This window comes from Parus major, chromosome 2 (genome assembly GCF_001522545.3).
Source record: "Parus major isolate Abel chromosome 2, Parus_major1.1, whole genome shotgun sequence".
NCBI classification, from domain to species: Eukaryota; Metazoa; Chordata; class Aves; order Passeriformes; family Paridae; genus Parus; species Parus major.
In genome coordinates, this window is record NC_031769.1 from 49,236,641 (window position 1) to 49,248,430 (window position 11,790).

At 39.4% G+C, this 11,790-nt stretch overlaps 1 protein-coding gene and 1 long non-coding RNA gene across 4 annotated transcripts in view; one reads left to right on the plus strand and one right to left on the minus strand.

The window, feature by feature from the left end:
* The window catches only part of CNTNAP2 (contactin associated protein 2), a 1,020,050-nt gene that overhangs the window by 116,800 nt on the left and 891,460 nt on the right, over nucleotides 1-11,790 (minus strand). The gene's annotated exons all lie outside the window — the stretch shown is intronic.
* The window catches only part of LOC107200141, an 83,660-nt gene continuing 83,168 nt past the window's right edge, over nucleotides 11,299-11,790 (plus strand). For 2 of the 3 annotated variants that reach the window (XR_001519513.2, XR_004495882.1), the window contains exon 1: nucleotides 11,299-11,352. This is a non-coding gene — a long non-coding RNA (uncharacterized LOC107200141). The remainder of the gene's footprint in view (nucleotides 11,353-11,790) is intronic. The other variant, XR_001519512.2, reaches the window with a different exon arrangement.

Below are 11,790 nucleotides of genomic sequence, written 5' to 3' on the forward strand. Positions count from 1 at the left end.
TGCATGGTGATGGCAGTAAGCCTTAAGACACAGGGGCAGGCAAGGGAATTGCTGACCACAGCTCCAGAGGAAACTGCCATGGATGTTTGCCTGGATGCCAGCAGGAATCAGAGCTGTAGCTGAGACAGAGGTTCTTCAATGCACCAAGTAACACTTTGTGATTCTGTTTTCAATTTGTGTCAAGGTTGCTCACAGCTTTGCTTCTCTGCTGTGAAAATTAAAATCCAACTTGTTAAGCTCCCGTAAAACACTCTTACTGCTTTCTCATTAGTTTTCCTAACCCTGAATTACAGTGTTCTTTGTAATTTGGCACAAAAGTGTCACTTCTGCTGTTCCATAAAGACTCAGCCTCAGACAGAAGGTTGCACTATAATTGCAAAGGTATAATTTTTACAAGAACAGTGATAGTCTGTAGCCACAAGAAACCACCTCTACTAAAAAAATTAATGAGAAGGGACATATTAAATCTCAGATAAAAAGCTGAACTAAGACTTCAAGATTTTTCCCATGAAGTCCCACCTCAGCAGCAAGGAAGGAATGCCATAATATTGACAGGGACAAACGCACATTGTCCTGAATTATGCAACATGAACAGGCGTCTTTTAATGTGTGGCAGCTCTGTAACTTGAAAACATAGAGTCACTGGCCTTGTAGTAATCAGCCTTTCAGCTTCTTCCTTGCAATATTTTTGTTCAGAGCTCCCTTGCTGGCTCCCATCAATATCTTCTTTCTTAGCATGATTGAAATTCACGCTTTAACACCATCAATTTCACTTTTACATTTAAACCCCATTGAAATGGATAATGGCAATACCAGAACTGTAAAAGACATCAGTGCTTTTAGCCCTGCTAGGCAATCACACTAGAGAACGAATGCTGCAGTGTCAGGCAGCTCTTATGTATTACAATAGACCAAAAACCTCCAGGGCCCTCATCTGCAGCAAAACAGATTTTCTATCAAAACCATTATGTGAATAAAATGTAAGAATAGTCTTCTATTTCAGAGGAGATGGATGTGTGAATGGAAAACTGTTCTGTGGTACAAAGTAATGGATTGAGATTATCCATACAATTATGCTCAACAAATCAAGTTGGTGGGTTTTTTTCCTTTCTTCTTTTTTCCATTCTGAGAGGGGAACCTATGCATGCACACAGAGCAGTTTGGGTATCGGTACAGCAGCAATCACACCTGAGACTCAAGTCTTCAGATCCATTTCAGAGTGGAACTGGCTGTAATGAAAACCAAATTTGCTGTTGGACTTTCTATTTGAAAAGTCAAAGAAAATTGGCAGTGTTTCTTTCACTGAGCTGTACTTTATTGTGAAAGATGTAACCATGACCTCAAAGCAGGTCAGGCACTATTCTGTCATCAGCGCTAATCTTAGGGGAGTTGAGATCACAGCTTCAGTCTGAGCTGGAGTGGGGGGGGGTGTGTTGAGGGAGAGGAGAGCAAGGATGGAAACTCTACAGCATTCTTTCCTTTGCAGGGAGAAATGCCAGTGGCTTCTTCCTTACTGAAATATCTGCTTGGTGTTATTATTCATTGTGCTAACATGTTTTTAAACCTTTGTTTTCCTCTGGTCTGCAACTCTGTGCCCCATCTACTATGTTTTGCTCTACCACTTTTCCTATATTTAATTCACATACAATTTACTATATATGGTAATTTTTGCATAGCTTTGATTTTTTTGGAACCCCTAGAACCAGTTTTGACCAGTTCCCATCCTGAATTTATTTGCTTGTCAGTGAGTTGTTTAGAACCTTGGGATCCCCTGTATCAGTCATCTTGTATCCTCCCATGACTGTACCCCTTTCCCAGACTCCCATGTTTTTCAGGACTGAATATGTGCCAGCTGTGCATCTCTCTGCCCACTGCCATTACTCTTATTGGTCCTGCACCTGGGCTGCAACATCCCACATGTTGCTGCAGGCTGGGGAGTACAGCTGGAAAGCTGCTCAGGCTGCTCAGGGGTTTGACAGACACATGGATATATGAGCCAGCAGCGTGCCCAGGTGACTGAGAGCATCTTGGCCTGTATCAAGAATAGTGTGGCCAGTAGGAGTAGGAAAGGAATTATCTCACTGTACTCATCACTGATGAGGCTGCACCTTGAGCACTGTGTCCAGTTCTGGGTCACTTGCTTCAAAAAGGACATGGAGGTGCTGGAGCATATCCAAAGAGGGCAAAAAAGGTGGGGAAGGGTTTAGAAAACATGTCTTAGGACATTCCTGCAGCTGCAGGAAGTGGGGTTGTTTAGCCTGGAGAAAAGGAGGCTCAGGAAGGACTGCCTGAAGGGAGTTGTAGTGGAGTAGGGATCAGTCTCTTCTGCCATATCTTAGGTAAAAGAGCGGAAATATCATTAAGTTTTACCAGGGGAGATTACAAAAGGTGGCACTTGGGGATATGATTTAGGTGATTTATGTGATTATGGTGGTGCTGGGTCGACAGTTGGACTAGATGGTCTTGAAGGCCTCTTCCAACACTGATGATTCTGTAATTATGTTAGCAGTCAATATCTCATTCTGCACAAAGTAACTACTTTTTATTATTGCCTATATAAAATGGGGTTGTACCATAGGAAGAGAAGCAAAGGTAAAACAAACTAGCACTCTTTCCACTATAAAAAAAAGGTGTTTCATATAAACAAACTTTGAGACAGGGCCCAAAATAGTCCAAGACTGGTAGGTCTGTGGCCTTGCATATTCCCTGCCATCTCCAAAGACTAACTAGAGATAGCAATAATGCATTTCTTGGGCTATGGGTTAACAATTGATCACCATCACAGCAGAACATCACTTGAAAAGAAGCATGTAAATTGCTACTTAATTTAAAATTAAGATGGTATAGTGTCCTGATTTATTCAATCCAAACCTGAATCAAGAAAAATAAACCAGAAGGAGCTGCTACACATGATGTTGTCTTAATAGCAGAAATGTCTTTTGACAACACACAGGAAAAATAACCCCCAAGTGAACAGATGGAGAGTGTATTAGCACTGTATAACAGCAAACTGACTTATCCCCTTTCAGGCTAAATAAAAATATAGGTTAGATTTCAATTTCCAAGCTAAAACTAGCTGTGTATCTTTCAACAAGGTAACAAATGGCTTGAAGTCCAGAATAAAACCTGCTGAGAATATCAATACATATAGAGATGAGCTCAGAGTTAACAAAACAGAAAACTTAACTCTGCAGTGGTTCCTGTCATGTAAAAGTCAACTCAGATTTTAAAAGATAAGCTCTAGGTTGAAGAAATTTTATTTTTTTTTTTTTACATTGACCTTTTTAAACCTTGACACTTTTTTTTGCATTGACCATCAAGTCCAAATGTCTGACCACTTTAGAGCTGACCAAAAGTTAAATCATGGCTTTAAGAATGTTGTCCTTATCACTCTTAAACACTGACAGACACAGGGCACCAACCACCTCTCCAGAAAGCTACTTCCAGGGCTTGACCACTTTCTCAGCAAAAAAAATCCCCACACCAAGCATGAACCTTCCCTGATGGATGCAGCTTTTAGCCATTCCCACTTGGCCTGGCACTCAGGTACCAGGGAGAAGAGCTCAGCACCTCCCTCTGTACTTCCCCTCCTCAGAAAGCTGCAGAGAGCAGTGAGATCACCCCTCTGCCTCCCTCTCACCAAACTACACAAACCCAGTGCCCTCAGCCACTACTCAGAAGACATTCCTGACAGCCCCTTCCCCTCCTTTGGTGCCCTCAGCAGAACACATTTAAGGACCTTCACATCTTTCTTCAATGGCAGGATCCAGAATTACACACAGCATTCAAGATGAGACCAACAACGCTGAATACAGCTGGATAATCACCTCTTTGGACCATCAGTCTTGCTGTGTTTGATGCACCCCAGGATGAGGTTTGCTTACCTGACTGCCAGGGCACACACTGCTGACTCCTGTTGAGTCTCCTGTGAACCAGACCTCCTAGAATCCTCTCTGCAGGGCTGCTCTCCAGCCACTTCTCTCACAGGTTTGTGCCTGACATTGTTCCATGGGGCAGAATCTGGTGTTTTGGCATACTAAATTTCATCCCATTAATCAAAGCCTAATGATAAATTTTCTCAGATTCCTCTGCAGGGGCTCTTGTCTCTCAAGAGAATCATCAGGACCTCCCAGTTTGGATAAATCAGCAAACTTGCTGATGCATTCAACTACTGCATCCAGATTGTTGATTGTCCAATGCTGATGTTCAATTTCTGTACTACACCCGAAACTCAAAGTAATTCCTTGAGGCTTCTCTTCTGGAAATTCATTGCATGCACCTTCTCTTGAAGTGAGATCCAGAAAAGGTTAACTGTCTTCTCATTTGGGTGGTGATCTTCCATGGACGCTCTTGTCTCCTCCAGTTGTGGGGAGGTTGTTTGGTCCTCACTTACAGACCTTTGCCACCTCTCTTTCTGCATGCCTGCCACTGTTGTGACAATTGTTGACCTCATTACAGAACTTTTCACATGGGCCCAAAGTCTAAAGCCCCAAATTCCTTTATGCATAACAAGATACTGAGGAGAGAGTAAGTGTATTAAAAAAATTACAAATGCAGGCAAGCCTTAAATGATTTATTTACAAATTAAAGAGCTTCATCCCTATTTGGGATCAGCATGAGTTCTCTGGTCAGCAATGAAGGACATAAAACAACTTATATTAACATTACAGTAAGATGGATAGCAGTTTGTCTGCTGTCATTATAAATTATCTGTTTTCATAAAGATTCTCAAGTGACATAACAGTTACAAGACACTGATCAATGGATATAAACACAGATGATAAAGTTTGCTTTATTCTACCAGTCACTATATTTGCTGAGTGAGGGAAAAGTGCAATCACATTTATCAGTGAAATGCTGGAGTCAATAAAACAGATTCAGTGATGCAGAAATGTTTCCAGCACCTGCTGTGTTTCCTGCAATCATCTTTGGAAGATCATTTTTCAAAACTCTTGCCTCCTGGTCACAATGCCTAATCACGATACATACCCTGTCACTGCTGGCATCATTACTTTCATCCATCTAAAGAATGAAAGGTCCTGATCTGGCCTGGTTTACAACCTGGAGCTGTGTAATGTGCTGATGGAGCTTTAATGATGCATATAAACTGGTGTTCTTTCAGGGGAATTTTTTTTAAACAATAACTGACCTGTAAACATGAGCTTGATCACCACTGTGCCACAGTCAAGACAGTATGTAGGAACCCTGCCATGAAGCCAGAATGGTAAACATTAAATACAGGAGCCTGCTCCTGTCCACAAACTATGTTACTGCAAGGCTCTGCTTCTCTGTTGTTCCATATACATTGGTGGGTGTTTGTAGCTGTGCAAAAGTGTTGTAAAACTTTCCATTCCCACCTGGTAATGCAACATAAAATCACTGTATGCTCAGTGCGTGTCTGTGCAAGATGGAAGGCAAAGACACAAGGACAACAATGTAAAAAAAAAAAAAAAAAGAATTTTCTATAGAATCCAGTTTCCCTATGGTGCTAAATCTATTTCCTGTGCTGTGGAGGTGAACTGGAGGAAATGGAAATGGGAGCCTCTGTTCTCCAGATCCTTGGCTAGGTATGTGGACAATGAGATGCAGCTCTAGAGCTCTGTTGAGTCAGAGCCACATTGGCCAACACCATGTGGTCAACATGATCTAAATTCCATTTCTTCTGCCATTCCCATTTGCTCTTCCTGGCATGATGTTTTAAAAGAAGAATGTGCTGGGTAATCTTTATACAACTCTCCCTCTCTAGATTTTCTCATTTTCTCTGCATAGAGTGGCATTTTTGTTCCTATTTGTGGCTTTAAAATCACTGGTGTTTGGCTATGGATCTGAACTCAGTGTCCTGGCTCTTTGGTCACCTGATTTGTTCTCCCAGACCAGCTACATTTTCACAATGGAAAATGTTTTTCAGAATTGAAATGTAAGATGCAATTTAGTCTTGATGTAGTACATTAACTATTCTTCATGCCATTGATTCCATTGTTATTCACAGAGATTATGGTATTTTTTTGCTCGACCTTCTATTACTCTATTACTTTGCTCGACGGATTTCAGAGACTTCTGAACTAAAGCTGAGAATATTTAACTCACTAGATTTGACTAGGTCCTTTGGTGAATTGTAGTCCTCTAACCTGATGAAACAGGTGAAATAATTTGCTTTAAGCAATTATTTAATTCAGCAGATGTAAAAAGTCATGCTGTTCTACTGTTTATTTGTAGAAATATACTTTCAATGACTCCTTTGTTCATGTCCCAGTTCCCAGAAATTAATAAATATTTCAGGTATAATTCAAACCTACAGTAGAGTACAACTATCTTCATCCTAATGGTACCACTCCAGTTTAATGTCACTGTAACATTATTCAAAGTCCAGCTTCCAATAATCATTATTTCTTTGTATGTTTTTTTTTAATGTAGTTTTTATGGACCATAGCTATTTATAGGAGCACTTGTAAAGAATTTGAATTATAGAGATGGACATTTGGTTCTGAATTCAAACAGCTAAGAGCTTAACACCTCCAGGGCCTCCCAGTCCTGCATTGCTTTAGGAACTGAGAGGAGCCACCAGAGTCTGTGGTATGTTACCATTTCACCCCAGACACTGGTGCCTTGGCTAGAGCATCTCATCTACTGTGTGCTGTGGCCCTGGAAATGCTGCTTGATATGCCTATGTTGATATAGACTTTACCCCTTCTGATTTTGAAAAAAATGTCTTTGAAAAGTAATTTTACAGTTCATTTCTATATCATCTCTGGCAGAGAAACTTTTCACATGACTGCATTTGAGCATTTATTCCATTCCCTGTTTGTTCTTTATCTTTAAAATAACTCATTAAGCCTATCACTGTGCCCAGATATCTTCCTGTGATCTTACTATCTCAGCAGTCTTCTAAATCCAAGAACACAAAGAAAGAATACCTACAAAATTTAAATTAAAAAATAAAAATTTCTTAACATTACCATTAGTGCTACTTTTAATATTGTTATCAGAGAGCGCAGTTATGTGGGCAAAGGTGGGCTCCCTGTTGAAAGGTGAATTTACTGTAGGAACTGCAGCTCTCCCTCTTTTAACAGGCATTGGCTACTCACACTCCAAATTCCACCCAGGTGAAGCAAGAAAATATGTGTTGTGTAATAGCAAATCTAAACCAGAACATTAATGAAAACTTTTTAGACTAAATAGGTTGTCATATGGAGAGAGATCTATTGACTCCTGTTGCAGCTTAGTGGTAGCAGCACTGAGACCAAGAATCTTAAATATATATATATATATATATATATATGTTAAAATGCCCTTGTATGAATTTAATGACTGTTGAATCAATGAGAACTTACAGATATATAACAAAGACTTACATATAGCACATCACAATAAAAAGTATAATAGATCTACCATTAAAAAAAAATAATAAAAAATAATCTAGCACAAATAACCCGTACTAAAGGTTTAACTTCCCTAGAGACCCCCTTCCAACCTCTGCTATTCCACAAAAGTATGAACAATGTTTCTGGCTTGCATAAAAAATTACAAGAAAAATCAATTTCATACAAAAATTGAAATAAAATTAGTATTTTGGAGGTGAAACGGTATGTGGAAGCAAAACACAACTCTGCATCTACAAGAGATCTGATTCTGTCTTCTTGCAAATCACTTAGACATAGCTCTACTGTTCATGGCATTACACGAACTCTAATGTAATGGTTCCCAAATCTTTTCCATCTCAGCCAAAAGACCATGCAGTGAAAGAGAGAAGGGAGTAAAAAGACATCTCATTAAGAACCAAAGTTTTCTCTTTCTTTCTTTCTTTCTTGCCTGCCTGCTTGCCTTTTGTAGCTTTCCCATTCTAAATGTCTCTCTACTAAACAGTTCATCCAGAGATTTTCACTTTTAAAGAATATTTCAGCTGGCTTGTAACAACAGCAGATTGCAGATACAAATTACCTCTAGACATTTTACAAAGCATGGCACTGAGTAGGAAAAACATGAACATCTAAAACTCGACTTTCAGAACACAAAAGGACCCCCTTGCAGTGAAGATTTTTATCTGAAATGGAAGGTGACTTGGGGTAAAGGCATTGTGCCATAATTTAATCATTCTAAATTCAATTTCTTGGCTCGGACATTCTTAGCATACATGACCCTGGACAAGTTGTTTATGGTTTATGGCTCCAGAGTCCAAGATCTCTGAGGTGAAGAAAATACCATTTCTCTTTCTTCCTTTATAAAGTGTTTTTGAATCTTGATCTTGTAGGACTGTCAACATTTGCAGCAAATTTTGGTTACAATCATAGGCTGCAAGAGGCAGCTTTTCTACTTGAAACGGAGTACAAAACTTGGCTGGAGTTTGAACATGCTCCTATGATACAAGAGTTGACAATAATTTTCCACAAATTTACTTCTTACTTTTCACATTATCAAAATGCATTGGTGTTGGATGAAGTCATTAAATGAGTGTCAAAATAGTTTGAAACTGGAGAACACAATGTAGCAACATTATTTATGGATAACAATATATTACATGCATAAATATTAGATCTAGCAACACTTAAAAAGCAAAGATGACAAATATTTTACCATTTGTTTAAAAGCAAATATTTCTTCACAGTGTTTTGTAACCTTGCGTGACCGTAATTATCTCACAATGACCAAGATACCCATCGTGGTGCATTACTCGTTATGACATTTCTTTCCAAGATAAAAATAAATAAATGTAATAAGAATCTTTGACTGTTAATGATTACTGGTGATTTTTTCTCAGATTTTGCTTGAACCTCAAAAGCACTCTATGACATGTGCTATCATGCAGCCCAAAGCAGAGCTCCTTTGGACTTCTTTTATAAGAAAAATAAATAGATATCTGACTTGGCAGATCTAAACTTATTGAAAGGGAACATCACAGTCATGCTTATTATCACAGCTACTAGATCAGGCATTTGGTGTTGGGAAAGAGTTCAGACTAAACTAAAGAATCAGAGCTATGGTCTGTATTTAGTCTAAATAAGAATCCATGCAGAAACTGGGAAGAGTTTGGGCTGCTGACACCAGGGGTGTACTTCACTTTGATCTGCAAAGTCTTTCTTCTGAAAGAGGGAAGAGTTGTACTCTAACACTTGACTTTACAGTTTCCTTCATTGGGAAAAGATAGTATTTGTGCACAGTAATCTTGATTCTCAAATGGAGAGGAAGGGCACAAATGGACCAAAATATACTTGTATTGATCAACCAAGATGTCAAATATACCTTTAAAAGCCAGTCTTGGAGGAAAAAACTGCCTGCACAGAAATTTAGATGAATCGGGATCTGATTTCGGGAAACCACCTAACTTTAGAGGAATTTGCTACTGCATGACAATCTCTGTTCTTGGAGGACATTCTCCCAGTGACAAAAATGAATGCAGCAATTGTATAAGGAAATATTGGCCTGAGTCAAGAAATGTATTGGAACAAAACCAGAGCCTGGGGATGGAAGCACTTGAGCTCTGCGGGTGTACCCTGGTCCCTGAAGCTCAGACACCTCTCCAGAAGTGGGATGGAGGGCTGGGGAGTTGAGAGCAGAAGCTGGCCTGCACAATCTTCCCCCAGCCAGCACTAAGAGAGACTCTCTGCACTGCTCTGTGTTCTTGTCATTTACTGTATGGGCTTGGCTGGAATTCCTTTGTGTAGATAGCGCTGCACTGCGCCTTGTAAACTTAACATTTGCCTGTAGTAATTACCTCGACTGCAGCTTGACCCTCTAAGTGGGTCTGCTCTGGCTTGGATTCAGCCTTCTAGTAAGTCACTATAATGGAAACTAATCTTAGTCCTCCCTTTTCAGACTATAAATAGGCAGCCTGTAACCAGCATTGCATGTTTCCTGTGTAGTCATCCCTAACAGACAGAACAGCTGGTAAACTAGGCTCTAGTGAATCTTTGTGATGTCAACTCTCTGCATGTGATGGTGGGTCACCTTCTCAGCCATCTTACAGTGTTTGCTTAAGAACACACCAAACACACCAACCAGGGCACTTGGCTTCAACTATCACTAACTCTGATTTGTGGGTACTTGACCTGGTCTGCTGTTGTCCTGTGTTCATAGCCATTTGTTTCTGAATTTGATTAGTACTCTGCGGGAGCTTGAAGTACAAATAAATACAGGTTAACATAGAAAATTTGATGAGGATGAATCAAATGGAACCCTGTTTTTGCAATGAAGTCAAGACTGGCATCTGTGTTTATTATGTTGTCTCATTGCAAGTGAACAGCTTATGTACATATTATTATATACACATGTCAGTATTTGTCAGCAATCCAGGCTCTTGCTGTTTTTCTCTAGAAACTTACTCTCATATTTTTTCAGTGACAGTGCAGGCAAATCATGGAGTATCACATAAAGATAGCCATTCTCCCCCACATCCCCTCTTCCTCACTCCTTCTCAATCCCATCCCCCCAAAATAACCCAAACAAACAAACCAGGGAGATAAAAAGAGTACTAATTAATGACAGATTCAAATTTGATTTTTTCAGGGAATCTGAATGAAAGGCAGCAAAGGGTTAGCAAAAAACCATCTCAGAGCCTGGTCACTGCTGAGCTTACCTTGTCATTTCTGATTTCATTACAGAGTTTCTAGAAGAACAGTTGAACCTGCAAAATGTTCTTTCTGTCCCATGTGCTGAGCACAGTAAGCCAGCTGCTGTGAGCGCTGAGGTAGTGAGGGCTGGGCAATAGGGTGGCAGCAAAGTGGATTACTCCAGCTGCATCTAAAAATGTATGAGTTCTGCAGAGAGAGAAGTCCTTCTTCAGAAAAGGGTTGATTGGCTTTTCTTAAAAAAGAAAGGTCATGGCTCAGTGAAGGGCTCAAATACTCACATGGAGGAAAGAAACGTTGTCTTCATATGAGTAACATGAGGACAATTCTCTCCATAAATATTTACTGAGAAAAGTACACAATAAGCAGGGATTGAAAGCTTATTTTGCAGATTAAACCTGGCCTGTCAGTTTTTTTTTCTGTTGTCTGTTTGTTTTTTCTGTGTTTATTGGAGGGTTTTTTGTGTGCTTGTTTCTCTCTGTGTTGGATGTGTTGTTTGCTTTTATTTTTTATTTTAGTTTTTTTTTCCCCCCCACATCAGATGAGTAATTATGCAATTTCTTTGGCTTACACTGGTGATGGTATTGGTTATGCTTTTACAGAGAAAACTATTTCCTTTGAGAGACACCATGGTGTTAAGGCAAGTTCTTCAGTTTCAAAGGTAGTTGATAATGATTGACCCATTAGAGGAAAGAGTAACTTAGAAGTATCATAGTCAAGTTTAGCACTGTTTACAGTTTCACTGACTCTGTAAAAGTATTAGCAGCCTCTCCCTCCAAGGAACGAAAAGGTACGGGTCAGAAAATCAGTACTTTTCTGTTCTATTCTATTCTATTCTATTCTATTCTATTCTATTCTATTCTATTCTATTCTATTCTATTCTATTCTATCAATTCTTCAAATAACTGAAAGAGCAAACAACTCCTAAGTCAAAGGATAAATCTAGGTAAAAGATGATTATTTGCAAAGTCATTTGTGTTTTTACCCCTGTCAGAATCATATGATAATCAAAAATCTAGCCTTTATCTTCATAAGCTTTTATCTTAGCATTTTTCCTCTTCTGTTACTACATTTTTAGATTTGAAAATTAATTTCAGTGGGAATTTTCTGTGTCTTCACCCCCTGCCCCCCTTTCTACCCCCAGTCTCATCCACAGATCTGTGTGTTTTGGCTTAAGAAAGAAAGAAACTAACTTTAATCAGATGAATATTTATTTGCAGACTACTGC